Below are 23,588 nucleotides of genomic sequence, written 5' to 3'. Positions count from 1 at the left end.
GGGAGAGGCGGACATTATGTTTTGCAAAGTGGTGGACTTCAGAGAGAGCAAGAGAAAAGGCGAAGGCCATTGCACTGTGGGGTTGAGGACAGGAAAAACTTGCTGCATCGCCGGCACAAATTTCACAGCTTCTCTTTGGTTTGTGCCCTCGTTGACCAGAGGCGAACGTGCACCATTGATCAAAGAACAGCGGAAGAGCTAGGCCAGTGACCCTGAATAGGACTAAAGGATGCAAATATAGGAGCTAAGTGATTGGTAATCCTATTAGAAAACACCGTGGGTGGGGGCCAGCGGTTCAGGGGCTATTCGCGTCACAACACTACCAGCCCTCGATGCTCTTGTACACATACAGCTAACATGTGTTTCTGTTGTGCGCACGCGCGCACGCATGCACAGGCATCATCGCTTCGATCACAAACCAGCACAGCCCCACTGCTTAACTCAAATATAATCCCCCATGGAATTAGCCTAGCTACTGAGCAGAATGTGTGGTAAAAGGATCAAATCTGTGAGACTTGCATTGGAAAGAGGATGTCTTTCTGTCACAAACTTCTAAAATAAAGCACCATTGGTGATTAAGTTAATTCACACATTCACTGACAAATCTAAACATGCATTTTAATCACAAAACTATTTCACCTTTAGTTTAAAAGGTGCTCTGAGGTCAAACGTCTGTTCTCTCTTGTTTTCAGACGCCTTTGCACAAATGCACTGTCCTGTTCTAATCCTGTCCCACCTTCCTTCAAGGTCCACATCACTTCAGTTTTGCTGTTGAAATGTGTGACAAATGTATACAGAGGCAATACTGGTGGGGTGATTCAACAAAGGGTGGCATTGAATGTTAACCTCCCAATGCGCCAGTGTAGGCATTAGGACCACTGGGAGAGCAGCCACAAATGTGGGAGCAGATAAATGAACATTACATGGTGGATACAAGTACCTTCATTCCCCTCCACCCACCCCAAACTGGTCAGCTGCACAGGGCCAGACACAAACACACTGCTGCAAAGGCTTTGTAAAAGAAGAGTATGGTGAGATCTACACATATATCAAGTGGGGAAAAAAAAAAAAAAAAAACATCTGCACAACATTGTATATGTTGCTGGCTGACTTTAGCTCTATCTTTAGCTATATCCAAACACAATTTGTTATTTTATTTCACACATTATTTAGGCCTACATATAAGAGAAAATAATATCACAGTTGTATATATTTTAAACACAAATTATTTAAATATGTTAACTTATTATTGAAGCAGAGTCTGAAAATTTACTTTGTTTTCTGTTTATTTGTTGTCAGTAATTAGTACATTCATTATATAAATACAAAATATCTGACACATGCATAAATGTCATATGAATTATTTTAAAAAATTATAGTTATTTTTTCAAATGTAGCTATGTGCAAAAGTAGCCTATGTGTCTTATACCACAGTTTAGTCAACCGGTTTGGATTGGGCTGTATGGCTATATTTAGGATGTGTTTATGAACTACTCTGGGTTTTCAGTGATCCACAACAGCCTATCAACAACTCCATTCCCATTCCTGAAAGGCCCGGTTGTCCGGTAAAAACACAATTTTTTCGTTTCGTCGCAACTCTAAGTGATGTGGGTCAGTGACAAATATGAACGTCAGAGAAGACAAAAACGTTAAAGTTTTTTTTAATCTATTTTTAAAACAATTTTCCTGTATGGGGCTAATCCATCAAAATGTGATTACAAAAACCCGTAATATGACCTTGACGCAATCTTGAGGGTCTTATGGGGTCACATGACAACAAAATACCTTAGGCCTGTTTTTAATAATATTGAAAAAAAATTACAAAATAGAAAGATTTTTACGCAAAAAAATTCAGACACAAATCTCGATAGGCTACTCCAAAAACGTGCGTTTTGAGCCGTTTTTCGTATTGAATTGCATTTTAATGTTGTTAAATAACTTAATAGATTCGGACAAAAATAGTGTCACGTCATTGACCCATATATGAAAGGAAGAAGAGTTGACAAGAATTCTAATTACAAACAGAAGGGGTCCTATCATGGGACAGCGGTGGGTGTTCACCCCGTTCACAATGGCATCTGCTCTGCAGATTTTTCAGAGCCCATCCTGTCAGGGCGCTTTTTTATATAATGAAGGTACACGCACAAAGAGAACAAAGCGCGGGACACCTGGTATCATAATATGCGATGGGTGGTCAAGAGGCTCTTCACTCCGCGTGCCTCGCACATGTGGTATTACTTTACCGTCTCCAGACAGACAGTCTTCCACGATGCGCGCTAGCATTAGCGGCTATATGTTTTCACCGTCGGCCTTGCACTTCAAAAGGCGGGTAAATCGCGCAGTCTCCTCCTCGGTCTCTCATCGCTGGCTCTGCAGTCCCGAGGTGGCGAGAGGTGAGCCGGAGAACAGTTCGTCATATTCAATTAGCACACGGCTGTCACAGAGGCTCTTAGCGGGCCGTGATGTCATTCCCTGCGAGAGAATATGAACGATTGTCCCACCTTTGAGAAGACATGAGCTGAGAAACAAACACTTCCACAGAGCATCAGTAGCCTACATTAAAAACAGGATATTAGAACAATAATAAGCCTCTGAATGGGCGATTCTTCAATCAGGGGAGTTAGTCTGTCCCCTGGAATAATTTTTAACATAAAATACAACCATTCTTAACACTCTGTCAGTCAAAATGACCTTTTTTGTATTATTTCAATGAAATGATTGTATACTATGTTTTAGTTCAATAATGTTTTTTTATTATTATTTAATAATTTGTATTTTTAGGGTACTATTATAGGCTATTTATGCAGTAGGTATAGTTATAATCCATTTATTCACTTTTTGAGCATGGACCTGAAAATGAAATTGAATGCTTTGAAATGCATAAATCTTGAATGCTTTGGAGCACAGACTTAAGTGATTTAACATAACTTAAGAGATTTAACATCTCTTTTTAAAGATGGCAAATTATTGACGTGAAAAAAGGGTCCCACTTTATATTAAATGGCCTTAACTACTAAGTACTTACATCAACAAATAAGTACAATGTACTTATTGTTCATTTTGTATTTCAAAACACTTTTGCTGCTATTGAGGTGGATATGGATAAGGTTGGGGACAGTTTTGGTGGTATGGGTAGGTTTAAAGGTGTGTGTGTGATGGATGGGTCAACAGTGTAATTATAAGTGTAACTGCATAAATTAATTACAAATGTAATTACATGCAGGTATTTTTTTTTAATATAAGTACAATGTAAAACATGTATGTACACAATAAGTGCACTGTATCACTGAACACAATGATTAATTGTAATGATTAATTTAAATGTAAGTACTTAGTAGTTAAGGCCACCTAATATAAAGTGGGACCAAAAAAAGTTTTAAAAAGTTAACTTTAAAAATTTTACATTTATTGTTATAAAAAATGCACAAAAATACCATCTTCAATTTTCTTTATATTTTTTCCAAAAACATTTTACTATAAAATTGTAAGAAAATCAAAGCCATAAATCAAAACAAATGTGTTCTAAATTTGAGGTTGATATCTCAAAAAATGAGCTTTGTTTGTGTGCAGTACCAAACATTTCCAGTAGATGAAATTCGTCTCCCACTCATTTGCAATGGAACAATACAAGTATGACTATTTTTTTCAGGACCATTTAACCTTTTCGAATCATGTCCATGATTTTTTTTTTTTTTTTTTTTTCACACAGCAAGTGCCAAAACCTTTACCAAGTTTCGTACCATTTTGATGAAGCAAACAATTCTAAATAAATAAATAAAAAAAAATAAAAAATAAATAAATGTTTTTTTGTCAAATATGACCCAACAGCACCAGAGGGTTAAAGCACAGATTATTATAGCTTTGATTATGAAAAAATGTTTAATTAATTTTCAATTTAAGACTATTTTGGCCTTGTTCCCATAGACTAACCCAAACTTTAACTTCCCCTCTATGAAAAAGCGTTAGAGTATTGTTTTTTTCTCTCCAATAAGAGTCACGTGTCATCACTGAAAGCTGATCAAGCTCTTGATGACACAGATGAAACATAGATGTTAAAATCTGATTTGAAGTAGTTAAAAGTTAGTTTAACTGAAGAATCGCAAATACTTGTCAGATGACATGCACATGGTTTAAGCATGATACAAGCATATGCATTTCAATAACTAGCCACCTGCAACAATAAAAAATGCAACAATATACTGTCAAAAGTTAGCTATGTCTTTCTGGTCCAACCTTTAAATGGACTTTTATTGGTGCCCAGCTGTAATGTATTCATTCAGGTTGGTTCAATCATAATAAATTATTATACATTTTTGTTTTGAATAAAGCCAATTTATTTAGATGTTACCACAAAGCACATTTTTGTTACTTGACATTTTATTGTTTTGCAATGTGGTTTGCTATCTCAATTTATCTGAGCAACAAGAGCAAAACCACAAGATTTCCCCCCTTCTCTTCATATAGGGCTATGGAATTTTTAAGATTCCCAAAGGCCATCTAATTTCAACCAAGTCTAAATCTCTCTTATAGCTACAACTTAGCCACTTTTATATCCCAAGTGTATTTAATTCCTATTCAAATACAACAAGGGTCAAGGGTTAAATTTTCAACAAAGAGAAACACATTATAAAAATTGCTTGCGACTTCAAAGTGTATTTGTGTGTGTGTGTGTGTGGTTTTTATCCATTACTGCATTTTGTTAAATTCTCAAAACTGATTTAAAGTGGTCAGTCCTCTTATATATGTTGTGTAGGTGTCAGTGCTGAAACACGCCTGTCAACGCATCTACATAAGCCTGTATCATTACCCAAATAAGGTCCTGTTCAGGGACTACTTTAACCTCACCTAAAATCCATATTATAATCTGTTATGGCACCAGCCCGCTCCACAGCTCCATGATTTACGGTTTTGCGTCAGCCCCTAGCCCTTCTGCACAGCAAAGTTAAATGACCCGAAAATAACATTAATATGTACCAGAGTCTGATGGAGTGCTGTACAGGAGGGGTGGTCTGCGGCGTCGGCTTTCACCCGCAGGAATATAAACTCCAGGGTCGGTATGGGTCAAGGGGTGGCATCAACGATACAGCTGAAGTGCAAAGCTGACAGAAGAGAAGAGGAGAAGGAAAGTTATCTTCAGGCTAACGATCATTTCATTTGAAGTTAACAAAAGATTTATGTTGAATGAAATATCTGATGATCATAAAATAATGTCTTTTGGGCGCTTTTGCTTTATTAACAGAGAGGCTTCATTTCTTGGCAAAATTATTCATGTAAATATTTTATAAATTAAAGAACATGATAACAGGCATAAGCTTGTTTTCCTTTCTGAAAGTATTTCAATAGTTTTGGATGGGAGTCACAGATATAAACTAACAGTAGAGGCAATGAAGTGAAAGTGAGACAAAGATAAAAATAAAAGGCAAAATATAATTGAAAAATAATTGAGAAATAAATCAACTAAAACAATCCCCATTTTCTTTTTCTTTGTAGCCCACACTGTTTGTTAACGCACAAGTAACATTCAAAGTTTGGGTTTTGTAAGTTTTTTCTTTATTATTATTATTATTCAACAAGGATGCATTAAATAAGGATAAGTATATAAGTGTTTAGTATCTGCTTATATAAGAAGCAGTCATTTAGTAGATTTTTCTTGCTCATTTGTTCACCTTTAGTAACCTGGAATCTTGCTTAAAGGCATTTTCTCAAACCAGTTATGAACCCTAAGAGACCTGATCGCTTTATATGATTTAATTTAAGCTTTTATTCACAAACATTAATCAACGCACACATCAGTTATGGTAAACCGAAGCTAAAGCATTTTCTCTTGACGTGCGAAAACCAATAAGGTTCATTCTCGCGTTACGCATCACATTTGAGCTTCCACAAGAACCAATGAGGTTCATTCGAGTGTTACGCATCACATTTGAGCTTTCACAAGAACCAATGAGGTTCATTCTAGTGTTACGCATCACATTTGAGCTTTCACAAGAACCAATGAGGTTCATTCTAGTGTTATGCATCACATTTGAGCTTTCACAAGAACCAATGAGGTTCATTCTCATGTTACGCATCACGTTTGAGCTTCCGCAAGAACCAATGAGGTTCATTCTCATGTTACGCATCACGTTTGAGCTTTCACAAGAACCAATGAGGTTCATTCTAGTGTTATGCATCACATTTGAGCTTTCACAAGAACCAATGAGGTTCATTCTCATGTTACGCATCACGTTTGAGCTTCTGCAAGAACCAATGAGGTTCATTCTCGTGTTACGCATCACGTTTGAGCTTTCACAAGAACCAATGAGATTCATTCTCGTGTTACGCATCACGTTTGAGCTTTCACAAGAACCAATGAGATTCATTCTCGTGTTACGCATCACATTTAAGCTTTCACAAGAACCAATGAGGTTCATTCTTGTGTTACGCATCACGTTTGAGCTTCCGCAAGAACCAATGAGGTTCATTCTCGTGTTACGCATCACGTTTGAGCTTCCGCAAGAACCAGTGAGGTTCATTCTCGTGTTACGCATCACGTTTGAGCTTTCACAAGAACCAATGAGATTCATTCTCGTGTTACGCATCACGTTTGAGCTTTCACAAGAACCAATGAGATTCATTCTCGTGTTACGCATCACATTTGAGCTTCCGCAAGAACCAGTGAGGTTCATTCTCGTGTTACGCATCATGTTTGAGCTTTCACAAGAACCAATGAGGTTCATTCTCGTGTTACGCATCATGTTTGAGCTTTCACAAGAACCAATGAGGTTCATTCTAGTGTTACGCATCACATTTGAGCTTTCACAAGAACCAGTGAGGTTCATTCTAGTGTTACGCATCACATTTGAGCTTTCACAAGAACCAAAGAGGTTAATTCTCATGTTAGGCATCACGTTTGAGCTTCCGCAAGAACCAATGAGGTTCATTCTCGTGTTACGCATCACGTTTGAGCTTCCGCAAGAACCAATGAGTTTTATTCTCGCACGTCAAGAAGGTTCAGTTGAGCTTCTGTTTATGTTCCCTGATCAATATGTATATGTGAATAAAAGCCATCATATAAAGCAATCGAGTCTCTTCAGAAAATTTGGACTAAACTGTTCAATTCATATGGATTAGTTTGATGATCTCTTTATGAAATTTTTGAAGTGTCAAAGTGGTAGTTGCGTAGTTGTCAATGGAGGGACAGAAATCTCTCAGATTTCATTTAAAAAGATCTTCATTTTTGTTCCAAAGATGAACAAAAGTCTTATGGGTTTGGAACAACATGAAGCTGAGTAATTAATGTACTTAATTAATGTAATGTAAGTAAATAATGTATTTTCATTTTTGGGTGAACTATCCCTTAACCAATACACCACATCACCCCCACTTGACTCCTTCACTCACTCACTAACTCGCTCGCCCTTTGAGATGACAGAACCAGCTCAAGACTCTGAGTGATTTCTGGGGCAGCCGCACAGCACTAAGCATGAAGAAGTCCTTTTACACAGCCTGCGAGATGTGTGGTCCGAAGGGTGCTATCCCATTCCTCTCTCTTTGTCTTGTGTGTGTGAGCTCACTGTGTGTCTGTCCAGACAAGAAAAAACACACACGCATTACAGCAACAACTGTTCCATGTGAGTAAATCATTTTATGGATGTTCAGGAAGTTTGTGTTGGGATCACGGTGGGATGGCTGGGCTGTAGCGTAAAGACGGTAATACGCTGGAATGCATCAGGGTTTATCGGAATTGCAGGCTGATCTGTCCCATGACAACAGGTGCCGTGTCCAAGACACCTGTAGTTCTGACACAAATTTTTACTCTCAGAAAAAAAGGTACAAATGCTGTCACTGGGGTGGTACCTTTTTTTCTTTCTTTTTAAAAAAAAATGTAAATATGTACAATTTAGGTACTAATATGCACACTTTAGTGGTAAATAAGGTACAATGCAAAGGGTAATGCCCCAGTGACAGCTTTTGTACCTTTTTTTCTGAGCTGTTTCTGCAATTTTGGGTAGCACTTTATTTTACAGTCCTGTTCCCCATGTACTTACTATGTACTTGTAATAACTGGGTAATAACTAGGTACTATGCCTGAACCTACCCCTCAACCTAACCTTAACCCATGTACTTACCTTATACTTTCTTGGGTAAGTATACTGTAAGTACATGTAAGTGCATGTACTGTAAAATAAAGTGCAACCCAATTTTGTCTTTTGAAAGAGGCCAGATCACTAATACTGCTTACAAACAACTTTAGGTAGCACTTTATTTTACAGTCCTGTTCTCCATGTTCATACTATGTACTAATTAATTACAATAACTGGGTAATAACTAGGTACTAGCCCTGAACTTACCCCTAAACCTAACCTTAACCCATGTAGCCACCTTATAATAACCAGTACTTTCTTACTTGCAACCCAATTTTCAGGCATAAAGCGATTAAAAATAATAAAAGACTACCCAAATATTAATATTTTGTCCTGAAATACAGAATTTAGTGACGCACTTGTGGTGAGGAATCACACAAAATCTACTGCGGCGTGTTTAAGAAGCCGAGACGACTGGTTAAAAACACGTTTCCATCGAGCAGTCGCAGATGTCTATGAAAAAAAGAGATCCTGACACACACAGCTGCTGGCCAAATCTGCCTTGAATCAACGGACGAACTGTGTCACACACTTCGCACATTCCTTTCAAAGTCACTTTTATGCATGTAAACACTGTTTGATCTGAACAAAATTACCATTAAGTACATAACTGATTATAAGAAAATACATAAATATATTTTATTTATGTTTTATACAGCGTTGTAGGACACGAGCATGGAAATAGTTATGGAGGAGGCCCGGATGTCAGTTCCCCTTCATGCCCTCGACAGAATGGACCTCCAAGCAGCGTGACATTACTCCATCAATCTGTGTTTAAAGAGCAGTGTGTGTCCGCAGTGCAGCATGTTAACAGGCATCTCTCTCTTTCTCTTCACGTTCATGTTCAGGCACACTCAAAATCCCACATATGCTTGTATGCTCATCTATTTATGTTTCCATTGCCCTTATACATACAAACACACATTGGGTTTTCATGTTTTATGGGGACATTCCATAATTATTTTGATACTGTACAATATGTATATTAGATCCCCTAAACCTACCCATCACAGAAAACTGCATTTTTAGGTTTTCAAAAACAAAACATCACTTAGCATTAAGCTGATTTCTTCATGGGGACTAAAATATGTCCCCAAAAGGACAAGGATTTCAGATATTGCCAACTTAAGGTTTACCAGAACAACACACACTCATGTACATCTTTGTCAGGACATTCATTGATGCAATCAAGCCTAATGAAAACAAGAGCACTTGTCAGCCATCACCATATCAAACCAAACATGTGGCTGCTGTCCCTCTATTTATCTATCAGTTTCAATTATATCTACTTGTAGCTTTTGTATAACATCTCCATTCTACATCTGTTTTCAAGGTCACTGGGGTTGGAGCCATGACATAGTAATGCACATTTAATGGGATGCAACTCCAAATTCGGCCTGTGTCATTCCCTAATCCCTTTCCTGACTCTACTTTCCAATATATATATGCAAGACGAGCATTTGTGGTTAAAAAGTATATCATTTTTAATTTTTTTTTTTTAGAAAATGACAGATCGTTTCTCTAGATTCCTCGTCTGGGATCATGTAGAGCTCTTTGAAGCTGCACTGAAACTGACATTTGGACCTTCAACCCGTTGAACCCCAGTGAAGTCCACTATATGGAGAAAAATCCTGGAATATTTTCCTCAAAGACCTTAATTTCTTTTTGACTGAAGAAAGAAAGACATGAACATCTTGGATGACATGGGGGTGAGTAAATTATCAGGAAAGTTTAATTCTGAAGTGAACTAATCCTTTAATTAGCATCAATAGAGTTTGAGAATATAAATTACTCAATATTGTAGTAGATAACAAAATACCAAACCAAGTGCCTTTAATTTTGATAGCACATGTGCACTTTTTTGACCTAAAAAGAAGTTTTTATGGTATTCTGTTCAAAATTAAGAGATTTTTGGACACATTTTGTTTGTGATACTTTGAGAGACATGTCCGTAAGTAATATAAATGATACTTGTATGTATATAAATACAAGTGTAACATATACAAGACAAACATTTTTTTCATGCACTCTTTCATTCTTCACAAACTCAATATTTCTAAAAAGATCATTTAGCAGTTTATTCCCTATTCCTCGGGTAATGAGCTGATCATATTAGGCTACTCTTATTTATAAGCTCTAAATGCTTTAATGGTGTTGGCTGACCGACTGGTTTTCCATTAGTGTAAACATTAGGCAACAGGTCGATCCTCCACTCATTAGCCATTACCCTCAAGTCATTAACTCCAACAGTCGATCACAATGGAGCAGAGTTCAAGCAAACACAGACCATCTCGTACTGGAGAATCTTAATTAGTGAACACTTACAACACACTAACAAGACAGATATATTCTATATTATTTTGACTATATAATCTTATGAAAGTTACCACTACGGAGCACAAAACGTTATTAGTTCCTAAACACTGAAACATTATAGAAACTTTTTAATATACCTTTGACAAAGTCAGTGGGCGCACACTTAGGGAAATAATGATTAAATGCCTGTCTATCCAGTGTATTTTTCATGTAACAGTTGCTAACATGCGAAATGCCTGAACGCTTCAGCACATTTTACAATACAAAAAAACAAACAAACACATAAATAGATTAAATACAATCTTCCATACTCCAGGGATCGTCCTGAGAGATGCTGGAAAGCTGCAGACCTGCTTGAGAATATTTGCAAAGGTAAACCCAGAGGAATAAGAGAGCCAACATGGGAGACGCTAGAAAAAAAAAGCAACGTGAAGCAAAAAACAATGTGGGGTCTGGAAACACAGATGTTCAGAGACACTTATACAGACTCGGGGGGGTGAGCAGAAACTCCCTGCCAGATGTGGATGCACACCACGTAATTTCACAAAAACTAACTCTACCCAGTCAACGTGAACCGATGAGTAGCCGTTCACTCAAGTGCTTCAAACTACATAATATTCCCAAACAGTGAAAACAAATGTAGGGTTAATGTCAGCACTTACAGTACTGTCAGAAGTTGGTGACAGCGCTGAAGAAAAAAAAAGGCTCCTAGTTCTTGTCAAAACTGCTTTCGTTCATGCATGGTTTCTCTAAATTGTTTTGAAAACTTACAGCAAAGATTCTTTTACTAGCAAATGGTCTTACAAGTGTGTAATGGTGTATGCGTAACGCTTCAAATTCAATTCAGTGCCCATCAACTGATAAAGAGGTTGAAGAGTTCAACCAGAAGTGGAAATTCAGTTATCATCTACTCACTCATGTCGTTCTATATGACTTTCTTTTTTTTTTTTTTTTTGGAATGTTTTTGTCCATATAATGAAAGTCAATGGGGTCCAAAACAACACTGGACACAAGACATTTTTAAAAAAGTCATGCACGTCTGGAGGATGTGTAAATGGGTGAACTATCCCTTTAAAAGGGATATATGTAAGTATTTTCATGTATTACTTGCTTTTTTTTTATTGCCAATGGGTGAACAGCTTCCCACATGAAAAAAATACTATAGTTATAGTCAATTTTATAGTGTATAATAAAGTACTTGAATTAATTTGTTGTGGCAATTCTACAGTTTTTGTGGTAATATAACAACTATAGTAATATAAACACATTACTTTACCCAATACTGTACTAAGTTTTCTATAGCTATAGGGTACTACAATGAATACACTACAGTTTACTGTAGTACAAACTAAAGTATACTACAGTATTTATTACAGTTGATCAGTATGCTGTAACATTCATTAACAAAGTGTTGTAAATACTATAATATACAGTATACAACAATTTACTATAGTTTACTATAGTAAATACTATAGTATTTTTTCATGTGGGTTGCAATGAAATTTAAAGGATTAGTTCACTTTTAAATAAAATGTTCCTGATAATTTACTCACCTCCATGTCATCCAAGATGTCTATGTCCTTCTTTCTTCAGTCGAAAAGAAATTCCAGGATTTTTCTCCATATAGTGGACTTCAATGGACACCAAATGGTTGAAGGTCAAAATTACAGTTTCAGTGCAGCTTCAAAGCGTTCTACATGATCCCAGACGAGGAATAAGGGTCTTATCTAGAGAAATCATCGCTCATTTTCTAAAAAAATAAAATAAAAATGTATACATTTTAACCATAAATGCTCATCTTGAACTAGCTCTCTTCTTCTTCTCTATTTGAGTTAAGTGTTTTACTGCCCTCCACAGGTCAAAGTTTGAATTAATTGTTATTTACTACTTGCACTAGCATATTGTATATGACAATTTAGTTCACACTTTGACTGAGGAGGGCAGTAATACACTTAGCAGTGTCTACACTGCTGGAATTTAAATAGAGAAGAAGAAGAGAGCTAGTTCAAGATGAGCATTTATGGTTAAAATGTATACAATTTTATTTATTTTTTTTAGAAAATGAGCGATGGTAAGATAAGACCATTAGACCAAGCTAGATAAGACCATTATTTCTCGTCTGGGATCGTGTAGAACAATTTGAAGCTGCAATGAAACTAATTTTGACCTTCAGCTGTTTGGTGTCCAGTGAAGTCCACAATATGGAGAATAATCCTGGAATGTTTTCCTCAAAAACCTTCATTTCTTTTCGACTGAAGAAAGAAAGACATGAACATCTTGGATGACATGGGGGTGAGTAAATTATCAGGAAAAGTGTATTTAAAAGTCGACTAATCCTTTAAAAAACAAGACCTCCCCACTTCCTGGGTTGTCTACGAAAGCCTGTATACTGATTTGTTTTTTTTTTTTTTTTTTTTAAGGACTCGGGACGTTTTTGCCGGGAAAATCAAAAGGATATGACTGTCTTAAACAGTTGTGGCTAGAAGGGATACAGCTACGGCCAGAAGTGACACAAAATCTCGCCCTAAAATAACAATAAATTAATTTTATTAATGTCTACACCCCAACCCTACTCTTACAATAGTGCAAATACAGTAATGAACTGTTCATTTAAAATGTGTAACAAAAATGATGCAATATTCCCTTCTAGCCCTACTCCTGAGAGCCTCTCTTCTGTTCAATGACACGTGAAAACATTGCTTATAAATACAATGTTCATGATAAGATCTATTCTGTACTGTAATGTCAATGTGTCATGCAAAAAAGGAGAATTATTTCAAACTATATACTAATCTCACATAGCCAGATCTATTTAGTCTATATTCTAAAATAGGCCTACTTTATAATCAAATTATCATATAGTATAATTTTAATTACCTCCTCAGTCGACATGTTGCGAATTGTAAAGCTTGTGCAAACATATCAACATCACCATGATCAGATTCGTTCTTCTCACCGCTGTCATTTCTGTTGTGTTTATTTTTTTCACTTGGCGGCCATATTTGCAACGCAGCTATTTTGGGCATCCAAGACCAAGTCTTATCCTTTTGAATGGGGGAATCCTGAAATCTCAAAAACTGCTTGGCGAACTCACAATTAAATAATATATTTCAAATCAGCAACCAAATCTGACATGGACATGTTGTTTCTTATGCTTAAATAGTTCAAAATTCTTATTTTTCAGGCTAGATGAGCCAATGCGCATGTGCAGTCCTAAGCGAGGAACCGGATCTTCTAACTGCAGCTGCAGTGACGCAATGACTTTATCAATCAGCAATTGGCTCTTTTACTAGGAAGGCAGGACGTATAGAGTACCTCAGGGATGACGTTTTTGTAGGCCAACCCGGAAGTTAGCGGCACGCGGGTTCCCTCAATCGAAAGCCTATTCATTTTTCCCATTGACTTGGAAAATCGAAAAAATAAGCTCTGTTTTTAACAAAGGGTTATGACACACACGTTTTATCTATCAAGATCACCTTTACAAGTTAACACAACATTTATACATTTTGAAGCCTAAATAAAGTGGTCAGATATAAAGGTTAACAGTAGGCTATAAACGGACTACAGCACACCATAGTCGCGGATCAATGTCACCACCACCAAACTTCCTCAAACTTTATTTAAAAAACAACTTTATTTAAAAACATGCTCGCTGATTATGATCTGTGCTGTTATGCATACTTATCCACTTTTTCATGAGAGATGCTGTCCAAATGTCCCGTTTTTAATGATGACGTCTAAAGTCCCCGCCAAAGGAAGTAGTCCCTTTTAGCAACTTGTTAGCAACCGCCGTTTTTAGGACACAATAAAGGTTTAAAAAAATCACAAGCGGGTTATAACTGGTGTGTTTTATGTCATAGATCAAAACGTGAAAATATTTAGAGGCTTTGTTAACCACAGACCTTATTTCAGGCGATTTAGCAAAAACCCATTCAAAAAACCCATTGACTTCAGGGCGATGGAACCGGAAGTCCTAAAATGCTAACTCGCTTCCGGGTTTTGCCTACAAAAACACGTCATCCCTGAGGTACTCTATATCGCCATTTTGAGCGTTGCAGTTTCTAATAGGAGTGAATTTCTTTCTATACCTATAGTCTTTGGCTATATCTATATCGCTGAATGAAAAAGAACATCACCGTGAGTACTATAGGGACCTTAAATCATGTACGTTAAGTCACATGTGTGAGCACGAGCAAATTAGTTGCTGGCTGCAGTTCACTTAACGTCCACCGGTGTCGCTAATAACAAAGGTTTCAAGTGACAAACTAAATATCAATAATATTTTTAAATGGAAAATGGCTGTCCATAGGCCTGGGTCCTTTATTGATGACAATGTAAAATAAATATTTTCTTTGATCCTGATGAGATTATTGAGCGCCCCCCCCAAAAAAGCAAGAAGTGTAATTATTTATTTGATGTGAACACATTTGTTTGATGCCAAGCAATTGCGCACTGTTTTCATGTTTAAAGCCTGACTAAGTAAATAGATCACTTGATTGGATTGCAAAGGATTTGAATAGGACGGAAAATCAGTATTGATTTTTTCCCTAAAACAATCAGTGAAGAAGCTCAATGAAAATAGTCTAATTAAAACTAATAAATAAAACATTTGATCATTTAGGGAGGAAGTTTGTTGAATCTGACTGAAATAGAACGATGCTTCACATGTGATGTCTGGGACATGTCTGAAGTCTGGGAGAAAGTGTGTGAATATCAGTTTGCCGCACAATGAGTGTGTGTGTCTGTGTGGCATTAAGATACATCTGCATCAGTTTAACCCATTGGGAGCATTTCTCAGCAAGTAGCTGTGCTTTCAGCCCTGGGTCGGCATGCACAAATCATCTGGACAGCCCAGAGCGTGAAATCTCTCCAGGCCTCTTTTCCAACACTCTCTGCCCTCTGCAGGCCTAGATAAACGTCTCTCCTCTGGAGTCTGCTGCCTGATCTGCCCAGTATCCAGTCTTAGGTGGCCGCTCATTATTGATGTTGTTGTAATGGCCTCTCTCGCAAGCATATCTGATCAGAAAGCTGTTCCTGTCATCTGGCCTAAAAGCTCCAGAGGACTGAGGATTCAGCACCTGATGCAGATCTGAGTTTGTACTGATATTCATCAAGTTGATCATTCTGTAATGCATATACAATGTGGTTCGCCTTCATATGCTTAAATATGGAAACTTGTGTTGAAAAAAAACAAAAAAACATTAAAATGGGTTCCATAACCAAATAAATATAAATGTGTATCTACAAAAATCTGCTGATTAAGTATATATTTTTTAAAACATGTATTAGACTTTTATTTTAAATTAATAATGTTAATAAATAAATAAATGTGTATCTAAAAAATATAACTTTGCTGATTAATTATATATTTTTAAAACATGTATTAAACATTTATTTTAAATTAATAATTGTAATAAATAAATAAAACAAGTAATTTAAAATATAATAAACATATCGTTTTGCTTATTTTTATATTTTTATGAGTTAAACAAACAAGCAAAAACAAAAAATATAATCTAGATGATGAATATATTTTATTTATTAAAACTCTTTTATATTTAAACAAACAACATAAGTAGTTTAGTATATAATAGTTTATAATATAATATATCGTTTTATTAAAAACTTGTATTAATAAAATCATTTTAATGTTATGAATAAATAAAATATAAACAATACAAAATAAATAAATAAATATATCAGTTTCTAAGATAATATATGATTTTTATGTGAAATATATAATAAATAAACAAATCTAAAAGATAATATCTTATTTATATTTTTTATTTAAAATAAATAATTTTTAATGATTTAAACAAACAAAATATAAACAAGTTACAAGATAATAAATATATATTTTTTGAAAATATTTACATAAACAAGTAAACAAAATATAAACAATGCAGAAGATAAATACATTTTATTTAATAAAAACTCATTTAAAATAAATATTTTGAATACAAACAAACAAACAAAAATATAAACAATAAGTTTAGAAGATAATCAATATATTATTTTACTAAAAGCTGTAATTAAGAAAATAATTTAATGTTTTAAATAATAATAATTAAAAAAAAAATTAAAGTCATGTTTCTAGATTTATTAAATAAATAAATAAACCTAGAAGATAATCTACACTTGTGCCCTACTCCCAAAAGACCTCCATAGTCCTATCAAACTCTGACACCTTGAGCTACAAGGAGCGAAAGCAGTCAATTACATCCAAGCATTTAATCCTCTCATAATCCATGGTGTTAGTGTGGTATTAGTTCCCACAGTGGCGACTAGACATCCCTGCTCCCCAGAGTCTCTTTCCATTGACAGCATCTACTTCAACTTCCCTGAAAACCTCACCGGAGACCACTGCGAGACCCGTCTTTGGGTCAGTGGGTCAGAGGTTAAGCAGGAGGACATACGAAGGCAAACTGATTTTGACTGACAGCACTTGGAAACCATATCGCCTCAGTGCTGTGAAACTGCAGGAAAGGGTCTTTAAGGGCCATTCTACAGAATTGGTGCAAACTGCTGTCCCACAAAAAAAAAAAAAAAAAAAAAAAAAACACATTTAAAAAGCATTTAAGAATTCAAATTTTAGATATTTACTAAGATCCTTCTATTATCTATTGAATCCCACAATAATATTTAAAATATAAGTACTTAATATATATGAAATCATCTTTCATTCACTTTCAATTGGGAGGTGGCTGTCCCGAACCCTAAATTTCAACTTGTAAAAATTATATTGAAATAATTTTTGCAATTTTTTTCCATTGTTGTTTTTAAAAATATATTTTTGATTTTTTTTAAAAAAGTGAAGTTAAAAAAATATATTTATTTTACATTTTATTTTTAAATCATGAAACTTTATGTTAAAAAAATGTATCCCTCATTTCACTACCGAAAAAGTGTGTGTTTTAGTCCATTGGCTGAGACTGATTTTAACACACTTCTACATTTTTGATCAAGAAATACTCCTGTGTCCCTCTCTTTCACAGTAGATAGGTCCATCATTTTAAGTAAAATGTGTTCAAAAGTCTGAAAATCTGTGTGGAACTTTAAGGAATGTCACTACCGAACACCTTTTTTCTACAATTAAGCAAACTTTTTTGGGTGTTGTTCCATAAAATTTAGTTTTTATGTGTGTACAATTGTTCAGAACTGTGCTAGCTAACCATGTGCTGATTAGCATCTTTGAGATAGGGTCAAAAGTACCTAAAATTGTCACTACCGAAACTTCAACACATATTTTGGTTGTGACTGTTTCGGTAGTGACATCATTGTTTTTTGGGGGTTATTTGATAAAATTTAGTTTTTATGTGTGTACAACTGTTCAGAACTGTGCAAGCTAACCACGTGCTAAAAGTATCTAAAATTGTCACTACCAAAACTTCACCATATTTCAGTCGTGAATGTTTCGGTAGTGACATCATTGTTTTGGAATTAACAAAAGAGAACACATAATCCTTTATTTGGAGGAAATAAACAAAATTTTAGTACAGTTATGCAAATCATTAGCAGTTTAGTATGTTTTATTATGCAAATCATTAATGGAACACTCCACTTTTTTAAAAAATAGGCTCATTTTCCAACTCTTCTAGAGTTAAACAGTTGAGTTTTACCGTTTTTGAATCCATTCAGCCGATCTCCAGGTCTGGCGGTACCACTTTTAGCATAGCTTAGCATACTTCATTGAATCTGATTAGACTGTTAGCACCTCGCTCAAAAATTACCAAAGAGTTTCAATATTTTTCCTCTTGACTCTTTTGTGGTCAATACCAACACATTACTGTCATAACCAAAAATGTGCAGTCACGACCAAAACATGGGATGATTTGTCAAGAATAAAGTATATTGAATTATCAACTAAGATGTTATTATAGTGTTTGGTTCAAACTAATGAATCCTTAACTTTGAAAGATTTAAAGGGGCCGCGCGCTGAATCAGTGCATAGTTAATGATGCCCCAAAATAGGCAGTTAAAAAAATTAATTTAAAAAAGATCTACGTGGTATTTTGAGCTGAAACTTCACAGACACATTCAGCGGACACCTTAGACTTATATTACATCTTGTAAAAACTGGTTCTAGGGCACCTTTAAATTATTTATTATTGTGTTTCGGTAGTGACAAATTTGGGGAGAGGAAAAATATTCCAAAATTCTATGAAAATACAACATGAGAATTAACTGCACAATTACTAGAAATGTTTACCTTGGATATTATACAATTTGCATACATACCAAATTTGTAGAAAAAGACTTTTATCAAGACGTTTCCAACTCTGACTTTGAACCAATTCTGTAGAATGGCTCTTAAAGGGTGTTATTTCTGAGCATTTTCCCATTGAGCTCTACAGAATATGCACCAAAATAAAGCCACTGAGAAGAATCAAGTCAAGAGGCTGAAGGCCAAAATATGGTGACAATATGGTGCTGCTCCTGAAGCGGAGATATGTTTTTTTCTTCATGGACCGTCTGCAACATGACCCTCCCTTCAACCAGAACTTCATATGTTTACTCACAGGGAAGCTCTGCAGCTACCAGTGTTCCCACTGATTGAGATAGTGCTATCTTTGGCTATTGGGATGGATGGCTTGATGTCCTAATAGAACGCAGGTGTGTGTTTGTGTTAGTGTTCGGGCCCCACTGAGAAGAGAAGGGTGAAAAGTTGAACCACATGGGCCGAGCTGATAATGAGGAGACTGTATGGGTTTGGCTCGTAGAAGAACAGAAACGTACAATGTACAACTACTTTGTCATTTTGTCATTATAATTTGTGTAAGGAGACAGTAAAATGAAGAGCATGCCATTTTTATGTCATTTTAAATTTGTAATGAGCTCAGGAACGGTGATGTGCATGCTAAACTGATGTTACGTTCTCATTATAATTCAACTGTTAGCACATAAAATCAGCTGGATGTACAGTGTTTTATTGTTATTTTCTGGATTACATGCACAATGTTGGACGGATTATGCTTAATAACCTGACAACATGTAAACACTGTGTTCCATTGTCAGGGAAAGGTCATAAAGTTTAAGAAAAATCTGATCAGCATACTTCACCAGTTTGATTGCAAACAAGATTTATTCAGTGTTTGCATGTTTTTTTGCACAAGTTTGTTTACATGTTTAAGTTATGTAAATTGTATATAAACTTCTATTCTGTTGTCAAATGTTTTTAAAACTGTAATAAATAAATAAACAAGTAATCAAAAAGATAATATATTATTTTATTGATTAAATCCCTTTATTTAAAACAAATAATTTCAATAATTTAAATAAACAAATAAAAACAAGTAATCTAGAAGATAATCAATTTATTTTATTTAAAAACATTTATTTATTTAAATAAGTAAACAAATAAAAACAAGTAATCTAGAAGATAAATATTTTATTTAAAAACATTTATATCAAATAAAATGTTTTAATGATTTAAACAAACAAAAATACTACATAAACCAAGTAATGAAGAAGAAAATAAATATATTTTATTTATTAAAACTTTTTTTAAAAAAATATTACATTATCATTATTCTGTTGTCAGGTTTTTAAAATAAGCATCATTTTTCATAATTCAGTTTCATAGTTTATCATCAGCTATGAAACAAGTTCTCATAATTATTGTCGTGTAATGTCTTTCATATTTTAAAAGTGAAAAATAAAACAAACAAACAAATAAATAGGCATCAAGTTGAGACATTAACATATTTATTGCAAAATATGAATATAAATATAAAACATTTTGGTCAGTGATCTTGTTTAATGTTTTAGCACATTTTCACATTTGTCAGAAGATCATCTGTAAACAAACAGGCCCGAGCGTCACGCCCTGGCCAAATTCACAATCAACCCAGTGACATTCCTGGCTTGTTAACCAATCTGTCACAAATCGGTTAAAATAGCAGAACAGACATGACCATTTTACAGAGGCTTATACTATGAAATTTGGACAGGACGATGATGATGTCATAAGTTACCACATGCATGCACATGCACAAACGCGTAATGACATATACAGTAGATGCATACACACCAAATCATCAATGATCTTTAAAAAAATTATGTTTGCATTGGGTAATTGCAATTTACTGCATTGTTTTTCTCAGTTTGCGGGTTATTAAGTTTTTGTCTGCAGTGCTAGACACTTTATTTTGTTTTAGCTTAATGATTTGTAAATTATTATTATAAAATAAATTAATAAATAAAATCTCCGGTACTCAAAAGAGAGCGCACTGGTTGTTGTTCCCTCCACTGTTTGTCTCTCTCAGGCGGGAAGCCCTAAGACAGAGGAACTGTGAAGGGCATTACCACACTGCATTCATCAGGCCAACTTACCAGTCCACACACACACACTGCTAATGAACTGGTGAGCGATGTTTATGAGGAATCACTTACCAGCCAGGCAGATCAGTAACAGATGCCTGCTGGCATACGAGCCAGTGATGGAGCCACTGCTCTGATTCCTGTATATGAAAGACTGGAATGTCAAAGTGTTCCCTGATCTCTTAGCCAGACAATCTCTACGCTACACCTTACAAATGTACCTTAAAGGGACAGTTCACCTAAAATAAACACGTGGAAGTGTTGCCTTATTTCTGTAAATGCTTTCAATATTTTTGTGCATCTTGGTACAAGATAAAATTGTAACTAACGGTACATTTACACAACATCAGTGTACTAAAAATGGAAATGTTTTTCCTTTGTGTTTTTTTGCGTACAGACAACAACATTGCCAAAACAATCCCATTCACACCATAGACTGTAAAAAATATGAACAACGCATTTATATGTTTTATAGTATCAAATACCTAACTAAACCCAAACTTAATTAAAAAATGAACACTTGAACTTACATCAGCGTGATTAAAACTACATAAAATGACAGAAACCGTCTCTGAAAAAAAATTATTTGAAGTGTAATTTAATTGTTTAGTTTGTCTCACGTCCCATTACATTAAATGGAGAGGGCGGGGTTTATGACCTATACTGGGACCAACCACCTGGGGGTGATAAAAACGATTTGGCTTCACTTTTCAGGACTTGTGCTGCACGCTTTGTTCACACTGATCAACGAAAACGACTAAAAACGCTGTATTCTTCTGCCAGGCCAGTAGATGGCGATGTCAATTTGTAAAAAAAATTACACGCCTGTTGACTGAACATGTAATTTGCATGTGCATCATGACATTTTCACAAATTTGCATTTTTGTAGTTTACACAGAGATGATAACGGTATCGGTATAACGGTATTTCAAAAACTTGCACTTTAAAACCCGTTTTCCAAAGTTCACCTAAAATAAACACATGAAAGTGTTGCTTTATTTCTGTAATTGCTTTCTATATTTTTATGCATCTTGGTACAAGATAAAATTGTAACTAACGGTATGTTTACAAGACAATGATGCACTAAAAATGGAAGTTTTTCCTTAGTGTTTTTTTGCGTACAGACGACAACATTGTCAAAACGATCCCGTTCACACCATAGACTGTAAAAAAAAAATGGACGACGCACCTTCACTCTCTTCCATTGTAGAAAAGTGAAGGAGCAGATATCCCAGTATGGCACTCCTGAAAATCCTGAAAAAAGTATGTTGGTGTCTCAGTGACTACTTTGCTCAGAGAAGCTGTCAATCAAAGCTGTCAATCATGACCTCAGAACCTCATTTTTATAGCATCAAAAAAAAAAAAAAAAAAAAAAAAACTTAACACTTGAACTTAAATCAGTGTAATAAAAATTACATGAAATGACAGAAACCATCTTTGGAAAAAAAATATTTGAAGTGTAATTTAATTGTTTAGATTATCTCAAGTCCCATTAAATTACATGGAGAGGGCAGTGTTTATGACCTATACTGGGACCAACCACCTGGGGGCGATCCAGGCGCTTTGGCTTCACTTTTCAGGACTTGTGCAATGCCTAAAACGACTAAAAACACTGTATTCTGCTGCCAGGCCAGTAGATGGCGATATCACATTGTAAAGAATCTACGCGCCTGTAGACTGAACACGTAATTCACATACGCATGATGTTTTTTTACAAATTCACGTGTTTGTAACTTACACAGAGACAATAACGGTATCAGTAATACCGATACCGATAATGGCATTTCAAAAACTTGCACTTTAAAACACGCTTTCAAAAGTGGGCCACCAAAACGCAGCTGTCGTGTAAATGAATGGCCAAAACGCATAAAAAGTTTTCAGTTTTTAGTTGAAAACAGTGAGGTGTAACCAGCCCCTATATTGTAACTTAATTGTAACAATTTAACTTTAATAAAAAATACATTTTTGGGGTAGGATTATCTGTTTTGTGGTCATTATTTATTTACTTACTTATCATGGCAGATAGGGAAATGTATTATTTATTAACAATTAAATACAATTATTTATTATAAATGAATGGCAGATAAGGGAAAGTGCTCAGGAAACCTGTTTGGAAACAGTGATAAATTTTGCACTTTTGTGATCCAGAATTGAAAGAAAATAATTTTGACAAAGTGTTGACTTTAAAAAAAGGCTGTTGTTTTAAAGTCAGCAATTCCGTATACAAATATAATGATCATGTTTGTTTGCATGTGGCCTCCTTATGCCTGTGTTTAGAATAACTTCAGGGATCGAAGATGAGCATGAAAGGAAATTATGATGAGCTCAATACCCCAAACGTCAGAATCTGCTTCAAATTACACTGGGAGCAATAGCAGTCCACGCATTGCCTCTCCCTGGGCTGGGTTCACGACTTCCTTCCAAAACACGGCCAAGAGCGGGCAGAAATCATTAAATGCTCTTTTCTGACGTATGGGACATGGCAGTTTTATGCTAATTCACAGTCCTCTGGCAGCCTCTTTTGCCTCTTCGAGGAATGTTTGGTTTACGGCTTGATGGGAATCTAATGGGTGATTGTGGGACAAAATTAAGTTGTTCAATAGGAAGTTGTTATTTGGGTTTGATTTTTGGACAGTAAGCTAGAGAATTAAAATCTAAACACTGTTCAAAAGTTTGAGGTCAGTAGGTTTTTGAAACAAGTCTTTTATGTTCACCAAGGCTGCATTTATTTGATCAAAACTACAGTAAAATTCTGAAATATTATTGTGATTTAAAATAAGTGTTTTCTATTTTCATACATGTTAAAATGTAATTTATTCCTGTGAT

At 35.2% G+C, this 23,588-nt stretch overlaps 2 long non-coding RNA genes across 2 annotated transcripts; one reads left to right on the top strand and one right to left on the bottom strand.

Annotated features, from left to right (window-relative positions):
- Positions 1-560: 560 nt before the first annotated feature.
- Positions 561-9,005, top strand: LOC125271479. Its single transcript, XR_007185639.1, has 3 exons — positions 561-2,393; positions 7,408-7,613; positions 8,785-9,005. It is a non-coding gene; the product is annotated as an uncharacterized LOC125271479 (long non-coding RNA).
- Positions 2,336-7,520, bottom strand: LOC125271477. The gene is made up of 3 exons (XR_007185638.1): positions 7,384-7,520; positions 4,975-5,099; positions 2,336-2,472 (listed from the first exon to the last, which is right to left on the bottom strand). It is a non-coding gene; the product is annotated as an uncharacterized LOC125271477 (long non-coding RNA).
- Positions 9,006-23,588: the final 14,583 nt, after the last annotated feature.

This window comes from Megalobrama amblycephala, linkage group LG7 (genome assembly GCF_018812025.1).
Source record: "Megalobrama amblycephala isolate DHTTF-2021 linkage group LG7, ASM1881202v1, whole genome shotgun sequence".
In the NCBI taxonomy this organism is placed as follows: domain Eukaryota; kingdom Metazoa; phylum Chordata; class Actinopteri; order Cypriniformes; family Xenocyprididae; genus Megalobrama; species Megalobrama amblycephala.
This window is presented reverse-complemented; position numbering and strand designations above follow the sequence as displayed.